The sequence below is a fragment of the Onthophagus taurus genome, chromosome 6, assembly GCF_036711975.1.
Source record: "Onthophagus taurus isolate NC chromosome 6, IU_Otau_3.0, whole genome shotgun sequence".
Classification (NCBI taxonomy): domain Eukaryota; kingdom Metazoa; phylum Arthropoda; class Insecta; order Coleoptera; family Scarabaeidae; genus Onthophagus; species Onthophagus taurus.
The window spans coordinates 32,683,982-32,700,739 of NC_091971.1; the positions used below are offsets into that span (position 1 = coordinate 32,683,982).

General features: G+C 34.2%; 1 protein-coding gene across 1 annotated transcript in view; it reads right to left on the reverse strand.

Moving 5' to 3' along the window:
- Positions 1-12,432, reverse strand: part of LOC111419062 (uncharacterized) — a 56,579-nt gene extending 44,147 nt beyond the window's left edge. Inside the window, exon 1 of the mRNA XM_071196269.1 lies at positions 12,236-12,432. The gene's annotated coding sequence lies outside the window, so the exon portion shown is untranslated. The remainder of the gene's footprint in view (positions 1-12,235) is intronic.
- Between the last annotated feature and the right edge of the window lie 4,326 nt (positions 12,433-16,758).

Consider the following 16,758-nt stretch of genomic DNA (forward strand, 5'->3'; position numbering starts at 1 on the left):
AAAAGGATAAAGTGAAGATAGAACGGATGAACAACAATTCAATTAAAAACGAGTGATGTTTTGATGTAGTAACAGGAGAAGAAAGGAAGCCAATTTTTTGAAACAAGGACGTAAAGAATGGAGTAAGTTTCATTGACACACATCTTAAGCTGTGGAAATGCACATGAAATGTGGGAAAAATTACTCTCAGTTTACGAACATAAATCTGAAGTGAGTGTACATTTAGTAAAACAGAAGTTTTTTAACGTTACATATGAAGGAAAAAGCATGTCAGTTTTTCTAGCGAAGTTGGTGGAAACTGCTAGCAAATTAAAACAGATAGAAGAACCAATTTCCTACCAAATGTTAACGATAAAGGTAATCAGGTCGTTTCCAGAATCGTACAAACATTTTGTGTCTGCATGGGAGTCAGTTCCATCGAACAATCAATCAATATGTGAATTAACATGACGGTTGTTGATTGAGGAGCAAAGAATAAAAACAAATGAAAAAACAGAAACTGCTTTTTTGTCAGGAAGAAAAGATGGAAAAAAATAATAAAATGCTTTCAATACAGAAAATTTGGATACATTAAATAAAATTGTAAAAAGAAAAAATAAGATAGAATATGTCATATTTGTAACAAACAAGGTCACATCCCAAAAAATTGCTGTTGTTTAAAGATCAAAGAAACAACAAACAGAATAAGTAATCTAATAAAAACGATAAAGTCAATGCGAAACATTGGAACCAGCAAAGAAAATAAAAATTGGAGATGGAAATTTCTTAGATGCTACAGCAGTAGGAAGAATTAGGTTAAAGACATTCAATGGAAAGAATTGGAAAATGGGAGATTTAAAAAATGTTTTGTATGTGCCAGGTTTGAAGATAAATCTATTTTCTTTGGGAATTGCACTTTCGAAAGGATATAAAATGACATGAGATGAAAAAAATATTTAAATTTATTAAACATAACATACTTGTTGCGATAGCATTAAGAGATGGAGAGGTCTATCGAATGAAATTTGAACATGTAGATTTTGGATACAGAGCAAATGTATGAGAACTGTAGATACCTTATAAGGATGGCATAAACGACTTGGACAACCAAACATTGTGTTATGTATTTAGACAGACGCGCGCGCCCTCTACAAAAGAACGAAGCGTCGGTAAACAGAATAAAACAGTGTGACTTGTAAAGCTGTGTGTTATTGTTAATTACTGAGAAAAAAAGTATATTTAGAGTTCTAATGTGGGTTTATTTGATCGGGTACACAACATAATTGGCGACGAGGTAAACGAAGAAGTCGAAAGTGAAAGAAAAAGTCAAAGTAAAGTACAAAGAAAGTAATTAGAGTCTAACCTAAAAAAAAAAAAAAAAAAAATGTCGATCGGAAAGGTGAACGAGTTCTCACCCGAAACAGAGAATTTTGAACAATATATCGAACGCCTTGAACAGTATATTATAATTAATGATATCAAAGAAGAAAAGAAAGCGGCATTGTTAATTACGTTGATAGGAGCGAAGGTGTATGCCATATTAAAAAATTTATTATTACCTGATAAACCAAGCACGAAAACTTATGACGAATTAGTCGCAGTGTTAAAGAAATATTATTCGCCCACTAAAAATATTATTGCCGAAAGATTCAAATTTAATAAAAGAGATCAAGAAGAACATGAGAATATTAGTGAATATGTCGTAGAGTTACAGAAGTTAGCAGATACGTGTAATTTTGGGGTGTTCCTGAACGAAGTACTGAGAGATAGATTCGTAGCAGGAATAAAATCATTGGCACTTCAAAGAAAATTGTTGGCGGAAGACAATTTAACATGGGAAAACGCAAAAAAAATTGCAGTCAATATGGAGTTAGCCGATTCCCAAGTGAAAGAATTTAAAACGTCTGACATGGGTGTTAGGCGAATCAATCTTAAATATAACAAAAATCAAAAAGAGTCATATGTATCAAGAAAGTCGTCAAGTAGTGAGGGAAATGATATAGGAAAGAAATGTCAAGTCGAGATTAATAAAAAGGATCAGTCTGCAAGGTCAAGCGTAAGGGAAAACAAGAAGAAATATTATAGATGTGGGAGAAGTAACCATGATCATGAGGATTGTCCGGCAATTAATTGGAAATGTTATGCCTGTCAAGGTAGAGGTCACATAGCGACGTGCTGCAGGAAGAAAAAAAGAATACATGGAGTGGAATCAGCGGTGGAGTCTGAGGGCACAAGTGAACAGAGCAGTGATGAGTGTGAATTAGCGATTCAACAAACAAATATTAATACAGTTCATGATAAGTTATTTAGTAAGATAAGTATTAACAAAAAATTAGTAACGATGGAGGTCGATTCTGGTGCTAGTGTTAGCATACTATCTAAAGACAAATTTGATATGATATTACCAAATTGTAAATTACAGAGTTGTCCAAAACAACTTTTGTCGGTTTGTGGTAATAAATTAAAAGTTGCAGGTCAGACCAATGTTAGGGTAACTACTAAAAATAAACAGAATGTATTATTGCCGTTAGTCATTATAAATGAAAAAAATGTTAGTTTATTAGGTCGTCCCTGGTTAGATGTATTGGTCCCCGAATGGCGACAAAATTTAACGATCAATAGGGTAAAAGTTGACACAATAATTAAAAATATGTCAAATAAAAGTTTAGAAAACAGTAATAGTAGTAATAGTGTAAATAATGAAAAAAGTAAGTTCAAAACAGATGAAAATAATTGTATAAAACATTTTCTGGCGCAAATTGTTTTAAAAGAAGATGCTTTGCCTGTATTCCATAAAGCCTATTCAGTTCCTATATCGCAGAGAGAGTTAATTGAAAAGGAAATAAAGAGGTTGGTCAAGGAAAATATCATAAGCCCAGTACGTCACAGCGAATGGGCAAGTCCGATTGTTATTGTTGAGAAGAAATCCACAAATAATGAAGAGAAGAAAATTCGTCTTTGTGTCGATTTTAAGAAGACCTTGAATCCTAATGTGAAGAAAGACCATTATCCATTACCCTTAATGGAGGACGTGATTAATGCGATGGCTGGAGGTAAGCATTTCACTATTATCGATTTAAAAAATGCCTATTTACAATTAAAAGTTCAACCTAATTGTAAGAAATATTTGACAATTAATACCCACCTTGCATTGTTTGAATATAATCGACTACCATTTGGTGTCACTTCAGCACCAAGTATATTTCAATCCATTATGGACCAGATCTTGAAAGATATACCAATGACCGCATGCTATATAGATGATGTTATCGTAGCAGGTCGTACATTAGAGGAATTGAAGAAAAATGTAGATGCCGTGTGCAAACAACTTGAGAATTATAATGTAATCATCAATTATGAAAAGAGTCAATTCAATAAATTGTCGGTTGAGTTCCTGGGTTACAAAATGGATGCTAATGGTATTCACCCTGTAGAAAATAAAATAGAAGCGTTAATGCAAGCACCTGCCCCCACAAATTTGACTGAGTTGCGCTCTTATTTGGGATTTTTAAACTATTACCATAAGTTCATTCCAAACGCTTCAACTCTATTGCAACCACTATATGATCTAGAGCGAAAGGATATTCCTTTTCACTCGAATAAAGAATGTCAGAAAGCATTTAACAAAAGTAAACATCTAGTAAAGTCCAATGCTACACTTGATTATTTTAATCCTAAATACCCTACACGCATTACTTGCGATGCATCTAAAACAGGAGTTGGGGGAGTGTTGAGCCAAATTGTTGAAGGTGTGGAGAGACCAGTTATGTTTGTTTCTAGAACGTTGTCCGATACTGAGCGGAATTACGCTCAGGTTCAAAAGGAGGCATTGGCAATCATCTTCACAGTACAAAAATGCCATAAATACCTTTATGGAAGACCATTTGAATTGATTAGTGATCATCAACCGCTAAAGATATTGTTTGGAGAAAAGAATGGTTTACCTATTCATGCATCTCAAAGATTACAGAGATGGGCCATTATCTTGTCAGGATACAATTATAAGATCTTATATAAAAGAGGAAAAGAAATAGGAAACGCTGATTGTCTATCAAGGTTGCCGCTCATTAACAAGGAACTTACCGAGGAAATTGATATAAATATTCTGGATGCACATTTCCCAATTACAGCAAAAGATATCGCGTGTAACACAAATCAAGACACTACACTATGTCGAATAAAAGAATATCTTCAAAATGGATGGCCTATGAAAGTTGAAAATGACAATATTAAGCCTTATTTCAGGAAACAAAATGAATTGTCTATCGAAGAGAACTGTATTCTACTTGGCAATCGAGTTGTGATTCCCTACCAATTGAAAATGAGAATTTTGGAACTCCTCCATGATAAACATATTGGCATGGTAAGAATGAAAATGTTGGCAAGAAATAATTTATGGTGGCCTCTGATGGATGAAGATATAGAGCAGTATTGCAATAAATGTGATGTTTGCAAATTTACCCATGGCAAATCATCAACAACGACTATAGTACCTTGGCCAAAGTCAAACAGATGTTTTGAGAGAGTGCACTTAGATTTTTTTCAGAAGTGTGGGAAATATTTCATGTTGCTGGTGGATAGCTTCAGTAAGTGGTTGGAAGTAAAAGTAATGAAAAATACAACGGCGGAAGAGTTAATAATTACCCTAAGATCAATTTTTGCCACTGTTGGGTTGCCACAGCAATTAGTCACAGATAATGGACCACCATTTGGATCATCAGAATTTAACAAATTTTGTAAGTTGAATGGTATATTGCTAACACATTCTCCTCCATACCACCCTCAATCTAATGGGTTAGCAGAAAGAAATGTAGCAACAGTTAAGAAAAATTTGGCAAAACAATTAAGGGAAAATGAACAAAAACAATGTAGAAAATCTCTACAACTACTATTGGATAATTTTCTTTTAAAACATAGAAACACGCCAAATACTGTAACTGGACTCAAGCCTACAGAACTTGTTTTCAAGTATGTTCCGAGAACACTCCTTACATTGATTCATCCACACGCTGTTAAAGATGAAGAAAAGGCAATGATGATGAAGAGGAGACAACCGGAATTTAGTATAAATGATAAAGTGTTGGCGTTTATTAATTTGGGCGGAAGATTAGGACATTGGAGGGAAGGAAAAATAGTAGAAAGGAAGAGTTATAGAACTTACATGGTGCAATTTGATAATGAAACTAGATTTATGCATGTGGATCATTTGAAAATGGATAAAAGTAAAAATCAACACAGTGAAAATATATCAGAGGATGAGAAGAATTTGAGATATCAATGGTTATTACAAAGTTTACCAACATCAATAGAGAAGAATGAAGATAAGACATATAAAGAGGTACCTGTGACTATGGAGACAATGGAGAAATCTAAGATACCGCAAGGTCCAGAATCGGATTCCTCAGATCATCCCTCTACTCCCAAATCTCCTAAAACCCCTAACTTACGTCGATCTAAAAGAATCATAAAGGCACCCCAAAAATTAGATTTGTAACGAAGGAGGGAGTAATGTTATGTATTTAGACAGACGCGCGCGCCCTCTACAAAAGAACGAAGCGTCGGTAAACAGAATAAAGCAATGTGACTTGTAAAGCTGTGTGTTATTGTTAATTACTGAGAAATAAAGTATATTTAGAGTTCTAATGTGGGTTTATTTGATCGGGTACACAACACATTGATTATGAAGATTTTGAATTTTTTTGTGAAGGTTGTGTTGAAGGAAAGAAACATAGAAATCCGCATCCAAGAAGTGAGAAGTAGAATGAAGTTTCCAGGTGAAATTGGTGCATGTAGATCTCTGTGGGCCAATGGAACAACAATCGTTGGGAGAGTCATGGTATTTTAGGTTATTAAAAGACGATTGTACAAAGTTTAGAACATTATATTTCTTAAAACATAAATACGAAGTGAAAGAAAAATTAATCGATTTTATAAAGAGAGCAGAAAACGATATTGGAAGAAAAATAAAAATAATAAGGACAGGATATGAGGATAATAAGACAGTGGTTTAGAATTTACATGTAAAGAAGTTCAGGAAATTTTAACGAAACCAAAAAACAATACCATACACACCACAACAGAATAGTAAGGTTGAACGAGAAATGAGAACTTTGGTAGAAGCGACAAGGACAATGCTTATAAAATATTGAAAAATATTTTTGGTCAGCAGCCTACACTCTGAACAGATCAGGAAAAAGTGCAAAAAACAATAAAGCACCTTATTAATTATGGTGCAATAAAGAATTCGACTTGGAAAATTTGAAAATACTTGAAAGTGAAAACTTGAAAATGGGATAGTAAAAGTAAAAAGGTCTTATTCATGGGATATGAAGAGGATCCGATAGGGTACAGGGTTTATTGTCAAGAAACGTTTTTTTCAAACCAGATATTCAAGATAAAAGATATTGAAAATCAAGAAAAGAAAGCAAGCACAAAAAAGAAGATTCGGCAGAGGAAAAAGGAGATGAAGTGAATGGAGAAGAATTGAATGGACAGAAAAAAGGCGAAGAAAGAAAAAACAGAACAAGTGCAAACAATAAGAAGAATGCCAGAAAAATTTAAACATATTGTTTTGCTAACCTATGAAGAAGCTTTAAAAGACGAATGGAAAATGCAGTAAAAGAGGAAAAACGATCCTTAAAAGAAAAAGATGTGTGGGAATCAGTAGATCAAAATGAAGTAAGACATGACCAGAAAATATTATCGAGCAAATGGCAACGAAACAAATAACAACATATATAGGCACTGAGATTATACCAGGAAACATTATATATCATATGCTGGATATATTGGCAGAAAAGGAGAAAAGTGAGAGAGCAGAGAAGATAGAGATACGGCGATCAATGGAATACAGAAAAGAATAAGTGATGAAAGAACTAAACCATGGTCAGCTGATGATGGTCAGAACGCGGCAGCGTAATCCACGCTTTCGAGGAATGTATGGAGGAGACTCAAAATGAGATCCAACCCAACACAGATTTTCCTCTGCCTCAAAAAAAAAAAGAAAACATTAAAAAAGTGCAATGGGGTCATACACACTTATTAAATTTAGAGAAAATTTTTATGTCAAACGATATATGCAAGTATATGCATGAACACAAAGTAAAAGAAATATTTTGATCAATTTTATATTTTGCGTAATTTGAAGTGAAAAATAGCAAATATTCAAACGAAATAATTTCGCGGCTTTTTTGTGACGTAGGAACCGCACTGCCTAAAACAAGTTAAATTGTCCGTTAGATAGCGCTTGCGGTGTGACAGTGTCAAAATAAAACCATGGATGTAGTAGAGTGTCTCTATTACATCCATGAACAAAACATAATAAACATAACCTACAAACACTCTATCTCTTTTCAATACAACCTAAATGACGTTCATCTCTTTCTCGCATTTGAGCGGGTAGCAGGGGACGCAAAAGTGAGAATCGTACGTCATCAACGCGGGAATTTTAAAAGCGCAAATGGGTATATAAATTTTCAATAATTTTTTTAACAATGACTTTGTTCGAAAATATTAAAAAAAAAAATAACGGTAACTATATTTTTATATAAACTTTCAGAAAATATAATAAAAAAAAAATCGTGTATGACCCCATTGAAAACATCGTATCTCAAGAGCGGATTACAATATCATCATGAAATACAAGCCATTTTAAAGCATATTTAATTAATATTTAACGTGATGAATATCATTTACTTATTTTTACAAATTTGAATGTTATCATTTTTTTTAATTCATCGCTGCACATTCATGTATCATAAGCTATGATTGTTAACAAAAACTTGAAAAAATCATTTTTCAAAGAGTAATTGAGATGTCGTGATGATTTAAACACCACTTACAACACTGTGCAACAAGAAAAACCATCCCGGTTGGTTCCAATGGTAAATGAAAGTAGACCAACTAACTAACAAAACTCTCGCGGAATTTTACTATATTAGCTCGGGTCTTTTTTTTATGACCACCTAAAGTTGGCATGTATTTACGGCAGTTTTTGGAAATAATTTAAGTTATTTTTATATACTCTGTTTATTTCTTTAAAACATTTTATGAAAAATGACTTAAAACGGACAGTAGACTACAGGACGTACAGGTATACGTCCAGGGAGTCCATTCATCACCCGTCGCTACAACAAAGAAGCAAGAAAGTCTTACAGGTAAAAAGACGAACAAGTACACGCACAGGGGGTCCATTCGTCACCCTTCGCTATAAGAGTGATACAAGAAAGTCGTACAGGTACAAAGATGAATAGGTAGAAGGGTAGAAGTTAGATGTTCAGGCGGGTTAGTACATAAGTCCGTATCTTTTAGTTCGAGAATATTTCTCAAACAGTGAGCATCTGGCAGAGCATCGTTTATTTGTGACTTAGTGATTTGTTTGGTGTGTGTTTATTTGCGACTTGTGTTTGTTTGGTGAATTGTTTGTTGTGTTTACGGTGGAAAAACCAGTATTTGTGGCGCTAAAATGGTTTGCAATATAAACAATTTCTGTTACGTTTGTGGCCATTTCAACAGATAAAGCATGGCTCTTTCAGTGAAGAATTTAAGTTCGCATACGAGAAATACTTCAACCAACCAGTTATTTCCGACGTGACTTGGGTTCCCAATGTGGTTTGCAAAAAATGTTACAGTGACCTCTTGAATTGGATGCATAGAAGAATAAAAAGTTTGTCGTTCGGCGTGCCAATGATCTGGACGGATCCGATTAATCACGACCCATCTGTTTGTTACGCGTGTGTGAATTCTGGTAGTGGAATGAACAGAAAGAAAATGAGGAGTAAAGTGTATTTAAGTGTCCCAAGTGCTCAAATACCATTGCCACACACAGAAAACATTCCAGTGCCAAAACCACCGAGCCCGGGCGTGTTATCGGGTATTACTTTTTCAATCCACTTGAGCGATACTTTTTCATTGTATGAACCAGTAGCAACTGTATCAACTGGGCCAATTTTGGTTACTCAAAATCAGCTGGACTCCATCGTTGCGAAGTTAGGACTATCACAACGTAAGTCGGAACAGTTAGCTAAATTTCTAAATTCGAACAATCTGTTGGCACCTGAGACAAAAGTCACAGTATATAGGCATCGACAATCCGCACTGCAAAAAGGTTTCACTGTGAATGAGGAGCAAACATCTGCATACTACAAGGATGTCGACGGTCTCATGAGAGAAATGGACATCCTCTACAGACCAAATGAGTGGAGACTGTTTATTGACAGCTCCAAAATAAGTTTGAAAGCGGTGTTGCTCCATCAAACAAACACGAAACCATCGGTACCAATCGCCTACAGCATTGAAACGAAAGAAACCTACGATGCATTAAAAAGAATACTGCAAAATGTTGATTATGACAAACATCAATGGCGGATATGCTGTGACTTGAGGATTGTTGCAATTCTTCGCGGATTGCAAACCGGATACATTAAATATATGTGTTTTATCTGCGATTGGGACTCCAGATATAAAGGCGACCAATATACAAACCACACATGGCAGAGCAGAGAATCGAGCAAACACGTAAATGCCAATGTCATTCAAGATCCTTTGGTACCACAAGACAAAGTTATATTACCTCCACTTCACGTGAAACTTGGAATAGTTAAAAGTTTCCTGAAAACTGTGGCTAAGAGGCAAGAAGTTTATGCGGTTTTGGCACAAATTTTCCCTCGACTTAGCGAAAGCAAATTGAAAGAAGGTATGAAACCTTAAATATTATTTTTTTCACAACAAAATGAGATATCAGATTGAGTATTTAAACGTAACATTAAAACTTTCTCCTTTTAGGCGTTGTGAATGGCTCAGACATTCGAAAACTGGTGAAAACTGAAGAATTCGACAATGTTTTAATTGACAACGAATTGACTGCTTGGCGTTCCATAAAAGAGGTCATTGAGGGCTTATTAGGGAAACATCGGTCTGAACACTATTAACGTTCTGTGCATACTTATAATGTTGGATGCGTTCTCCAAAATTGGTATTAATATGTCGCTGAAAATTCACTATTTGCATCATCATCTAGATTACTTCGGTCGACAGTTAGCCACCGAGTCAGATGTACAAGGAGAACGTTACCACCAAGTAGCCGTGTCATTTGAAATGAGGTAATGTGATTAATTTTTTGTTGCATAGAAAACGGATTTTAATGAAAACAATTTACAGATGTAGAGGAAAACAATCGCCCGACGCAGTTCTTGCAGAAATTTGTTGGTGGAGCAAAAATGTGTTTGAAGATGAAGAAGAAGAAGAAGGAGGTGTCTCAGAAAGAGAAACCGAAATTTTGGTAGATTCAGACGCGGACACTGACGATGACAGCGATGGTATTTCCCACTCCAACTGGCACCAAAAAGGGTTCGAGCAACATATTCGTTCCATCTCATTTATCGTGTAATTCATTGGAAAATAAACAAAAAATACAAGAATAATGTTTTTTCAAGTAGAAAAATTTCAAGTAGTCATTAAAAAAAAATCCGAGCTAATAAAGTAAAACTCCGTGGGGATTTTGTTAGTCTATTGGTCTACTTTCATTTCCCGTTGGAGTCATTTGGGATGGAAACGATGACCCGAAATTTGTTGCACTGTGCAATTAGTAGTAGAATTAATCCAGTTTCACTCACCAAAAATATTGTTTACGTTCATATAAACCGTGGTGGTACGATATTTTAATTCAACTACATGCAGTTATTAAGGTTATATTGATAAAAGTGCAAATTAATAAATAGTATTTCAAGAACGATTTAGGAAATAATTCATTTTAAAGCAAATTTAAGTGATATTAATGTGTTAAAAATCATTTATTTATTCCTACAAAATTGGATGTTATCACTTTTTAATTTAATTAATGCGTTTTATACATATATAAAACGTATCGTAACTCACGAACGATTTGAGATGTCATCATGTAGGTAATAAAAACTATTTTAATGCAAATTTTGATATCTAGTGATTAATTGGTTTGCAACTAATAATTGGCCATGATTAGATTGCGGCCGTTTATGATTTATAGGTCCAAAAATTACAAGACTTATAAAGAACGTGTTTTGGAAACGCTCCAAGTTTCAAGCTACTTTCAAATTAATCACTTCTAATTGAAGTTTTGTACAGAATTCTATTAACAGACATAAAATAATAAATCGATTGCAAAACAACATAGTTTGCGAAATTAAACCTTGTTTGTTATAAATTCTAAGAACTATCTTTATATAATTTTCTTACTCATTATATTAATAAAAAAGCATATTTATCTCTGATCAAACTACTCAAAAATTATAAATGATTAAAACCAAGGAATTAGAACTAAACGTTTTCTTTATAACATTTTCTAGAAAACGTTAACAGCAGATTACATTCTAAAAATAGCCTTTATTAATGACTATAAAAAGTTAAAAACCAATTTTTAAACTATTAAAGATAATTTCTTTCTATTACTTCCACTTTAATTTATTAACGTTAAGAAAAGTTTAAATGGATATCCTTTCAAAAAATAATCACTCAAAGAATGAAATCGCTGTAATTATTTCAGTTCTCGATCTAATTCTAGTTTTGCTACCATTTATTACATATTACCTTCAACTTATTGGAACAGGTCTTTTTCGTTTTTGCTTGGTGAGCTTTTATATTTGCGGTAAAACGACCCTGAACTCTTTTACTTTCTCTCTCTTTCTACTGAAGATAAGAGTTCAGATCGCTTGCTAAAGACACGGGATCCTTGTACCATTTTCGGTCTCCCTTTTAAAAGCAAACTATCTCCGCCGGTGTGCTATCAAATAACCCAATTTTAACTTTCTCTTTCGCGTTCGTTTCGGTGTAATTATTAATAAACATAATTAAGTAGTGTGTACTTAACTGCGTCATTAAAAGAGCAAAGATAAGATGTTATTAAAATAAGTCAATGATAAGTTATAACATGTAAATTAATGTTGCAACCTGAAACCTCTTTTTAAATTGAATACCATTCTATATGAATCAATCGATGATATTTGATATTCATTTCATGTATTTTTGTATTCATACTAAGTAGGTACATATTAAAGTCATGGTTACTTTTTAAGGCTAACCTTTATGTCTAATGTTAATGTACTTTTTATTCCGAATATCAATATATTCACTTTACCTTGCAAAAAAGGAACAACAAAAAATAGTGTAGATATTTAAAGAAACAACCATAATAATTAATTATAAACCTTCAACAACCTTGTTAACAAAATCGCTCCTTTAAAATTAAATGCCAAAATAAATAAATTATATTTTTAAATCTTACCGTTTATCTTAAACACATTAACTCAACATTGATTAAGGATTTGTTGAGAGAAAAGGTATCTCATTTTTCGTCACTTCACACAAAAAATAATTAATTGACCAATACGAGTTTTTCTTATAATATAAAATCGTGTTTAAAACGACAACATTTTTAAGTTAAACCACATATTATTTTTAATTTACGTCCTTCTCGTTACGATGCTCGAACGATACTAAAAACCGATTACGACGCTGTTCGGTCACAATTTTCGAATTGCTTCGCGCAAATCAGTACCTATTCAAGGTTAAACGTTCAAATTTTTCATTTAAACCAAAAAGTTTTGTTTCAAAAAATTGATCTATAAAATAAACTCTTTATAACACCATCGCGAATAACCACCAAAAAAAGTAAGAGCATAGCAGAATTTTACCATATCCACTTTATACCTTCCAAAATGGATTTAAACGGGAATATCAAGAAGAAAACTTAATGGAATAAAATACCACTTTTTATTTTCGATTTTAAATTCGTTTTTCTACCAAAAAAAGCATCTAAAATGTTCTACAGAAATAATCTCAATAAAAGATAACCTAATGAAATTCAGATATTGATACGTTTTTTCGGATTGTATTTAATAATAAACTTACTTTAATAATTATGATTTATTCGTAACTGTTATACATGTAAATTTGCGAATCGTTAACTGTCGAAAAACATATTACCAACCCACGAATGTCAAAACTCTCCAGATATATAACACCTTCCTCTTCCCCGTTTGAAAAGTTTAACCACTGCAAATTAAGTTGTCAAAGATTTAACTTATTTGGAGGTTTCCTAATTCTAGATGATTTCCTTATTCCTGGAACATTCTGTTGTATTACTTCCGGAATTGGATCTGAATCACTTTTCTCCGTATTTTCTGGTTTTGGCGTTTCTTCAACAGTCGGCTCAGTTTCGTCATTGGTTTTTCCACAACTTGTCAGTTGGTCCTGATGTCGTCGGTGCGACTGCCCCTCGATAGTGTAGTTTTCCATGCTTTCGCGATACCTCTCCGAACTTCCACTTCTCATCTTTGTTAGCATAAAATCTCGCTTGTACATAGTCACCTACTTGGAAATCTCTCGAAGTTCCATCAGGAATTCTATCATTTTTTTTCTGCAGGAAGGTCTCTTCTCACCAAGTCCAACCTGGTTCGGTAATGATTCTTAAATAACAACTCCGCCGGTGATTGTCCCGTTTCGGAATGGAATTCGCCTGTATTGCATTAACAAACGTGTCAACCTTACAGATAAGTCTCCTTCACGTGACATAGTTCTTAATCCTTGTTTAACAGTTTGTACGAATCTTTCAGCTTGGCCATTCGTAGCCGGATGATAAGGTGCTGTAAGTTTGTGTTTGACTCCATTAAGTTGTAAAAACTTCTGAAATTCTTGAGATGTAAAACAGGTTCCGTTATCACTCACTAAAGTTGTTGGAATGCCAAATCGTGCAAATGTTTCACGCAACAACCTTATTGTGGTTTTCGAATCTGTTTTGGTTGTAATAAACACTTCAGGATATTTCGAATGAGCATCACTATTATTAGAAAATACCTTTCCTGGAACGGACCCGCGTAATCAACGTGAATACGCTGCCACGGCTGAGTTGGATACTCCCAAGGATGATATGGTGTTTGTTTGCTTGGATTATTCTTATATAAACAACATTTTACTAAACCTTCAATATCCTTATCTATCCCTTTCCACCACACATAGCTTCTTGCTAAGTTCTTCATTCTTACTATACCTGTATGTCCAATATGCAACTCATCCAAAATCCCTTTTTGTAACTTTTTAGGAATGACTACACGGATACCCTTCAAAATACATCCATTTTCTGTGGAATACCTGACTAACTCATCAGCTTCCATTTCAGATCCACTTTGGATGTTCTTATAAAGCTTTGCAGTTTCAGGATCCTTAAGAGTTTCTTTTTGAATTTGTTCTCGTCCAATTGGTAAAGTATCTAATTGATTTAAGGCATAAGTTGAATCCATATCCAAACGTTCGTCCTTTCCGTAATTTGGTCTTGAAAATCGAGATAAGTAATCAGCATTCGCATGCTTTTTTGTTTCTCTATATTGAATTCCGTACTTAAATTCTGCCAGAAAATTTGCATAATGCAACAATCGTATTGCAGATGTTGTTGGCAAGTCCTTTGTTGGATGAAAAATTCTTTTAAAGGTTTATGATCAGTTATCAGTGTTATAGGTCGTCCATAACAGTATAAGAAAAATTTCTTTAACCCTCATACTATAGCTGTTGCCTCTTTGTCGATCTGGCTATAATTTGCTTCTGCTTTAGCCAGAGACCTTGACGCAAACGCAATCGGTCGTTCGGTTCTATCCGGAAAGGTATGCGAAATCACAGCTCCCAAACCAATTGGTGAAGCATCAGTTGCAATCGAAAGTGGTAGCTCTGGGTTATAAGGTGTAAGAACCCTGTCACTAGCAATCTCTTGTTTCAACTGTTTGAACACCTTGTCGCATTTCGATGACCAACAGAATTTAGTGTCCTCCCTGAGTAGAGCATAAATAGGTGCCAATTTGCTAGACACATTCGGTAGGAACTTTTGATAATAATTCACCAGTCCCAGAAATGTTCTCACCTCAGATACCCTCGTTGGTTTCGGACAGTTTATAATGGCTTTTATTTTGTCTTGAGTAGGATGAAGTCCAGTTCTATTAATTTTATGTCCCAAGTACGTTATAGAATCCACAAGAAATTGACATTTCTCCTTTTTCAAATGTAGTCCATTTACCCTTAACTTTTGAAATACCATTTCCAAATTATGAAGAAATTCTTCTTTAGTTTTTCCTTGGACTAATATATCGTCGAAAAAGCACACTACGCCGTTCAACTCTTGTAGGATTTGATCCATAAATCGTTGCCACACGTTAGGAGCTGTTTTTACTCCAAACATTAACCGTTTAACCTTGTATGTTCCTAGATGAGTGCTTATTGTCTGCAAAGCTGCACTTTCGTCACTAACTCGCATGTGCAGATAAGCTTGATTAATATCCAATGTGCTAAAGAATTTTCCTCCACTCATCTTGGCAAATAAATCGCCTATTCTTGGTATAGGATAATTATCATCTTGCAGATATTTATTTATTGTTACCTTGTAGTCTGCGCAAATTCTCACGCGATCATCTTTTTTAACAACAGGAACAATAGGGCTTCCCCAAGCTGAGTATTTTATTTTTTTCGATTATTCCTGCGTCCTCCAATCGTTTTAATTCATCTTCTACTTTTCCACGAAGGGCTTATGGTGTAACACAAAAATAGGTGTAACTTCTTGTGCTATTTTAAAGTCACACTTAATGTTCGGTATCTCACCCAATTGTGGTTGGAAAATCTCATTATACTTCGAAATAAGCGTATTAACGTCTGATTTAAACCTTTTATCAACAACTGCTACTTGGTTTATTTCTGACCAATTTAATTTAATCTTTTTCAACCAATCTCTTCCAAAAATGTTGGCGACTTTTCCGTCTAAGACACAAAGTGATTCGGTAATATTTTGTCCATTGTATGTTACTTTCACAATGCATGTTCCCCTCGGTCTGATAATTTCCCCCGTATACGTCCGCAGTCTCGTAGATGTCTTTTGTAATTGTAAATGTGGGCAAAGCTTCTTGAATGTTGAATAAGAAACTACGGATAATGCTGCTCCGGTATCCACCTCCATAGTGCATGGTTGCTCTTCAATTTGTACTGTAATCTTGAATTTATCAGAATGATTACTTCCCTGAATTAAATTGTCTGTGTTTAAGCAGTTTATTTCCGGTCCTTCATCTTCATCTGTAATTTCCTCTTCTGTTTCTTCTCCGGTTTCTACTTGTTTAACATCTCGCTTCTTCTTGAAACATACCACCTCGACATGACCATCTCTACCACATGCTTTACATTTTAAGTTCTTCTCCTTGCACACTGCAGCAAAATGGGTAGATTTTCCACATCGGAAACATTTCTTCTTTTCTCCACTCTTCTTCTCTTCTCTCTTCTGTGTATAATCTCTTTTATTTGTTTTGTAATTCTTAGTTTTATTAATGTAATTTAATCCTTTTGTTTCTTGTAATTCTCTGCTTTCTGATTTAGCTGCTTCAATCGATAAAGCTAATTTAACAGCTTTGTCAAAACTTAAATCGACGCTTTGTAAAAGTTTCTCTCTTGTATCTGAATCGCGAACACCTTTAATAAATTGAGTTCTTAAATGAGTATTTATAGTTGGCTTTTTACAATGTTCGCATACGAAATTGCAGTTTGTACAGAGTCGCTTCAACTCAGCTTGAAAGCTTGAAATAGATTCACCTTCTTGTTGTATCCTACATGTAAATTTGTGCTGTTCCGATATTTCACTAGGTATCGGACACATGTGGTCTTGCAGTAATGTCTTCAATTCCTCGAATTTTTTTGTATTTGGTAGTTCTGGCGCTGTAAGACTTGTAAGTAGTTGATACTGTTTTGGTCCAAGACAATTTATTAAAATTTGTACACATTTCT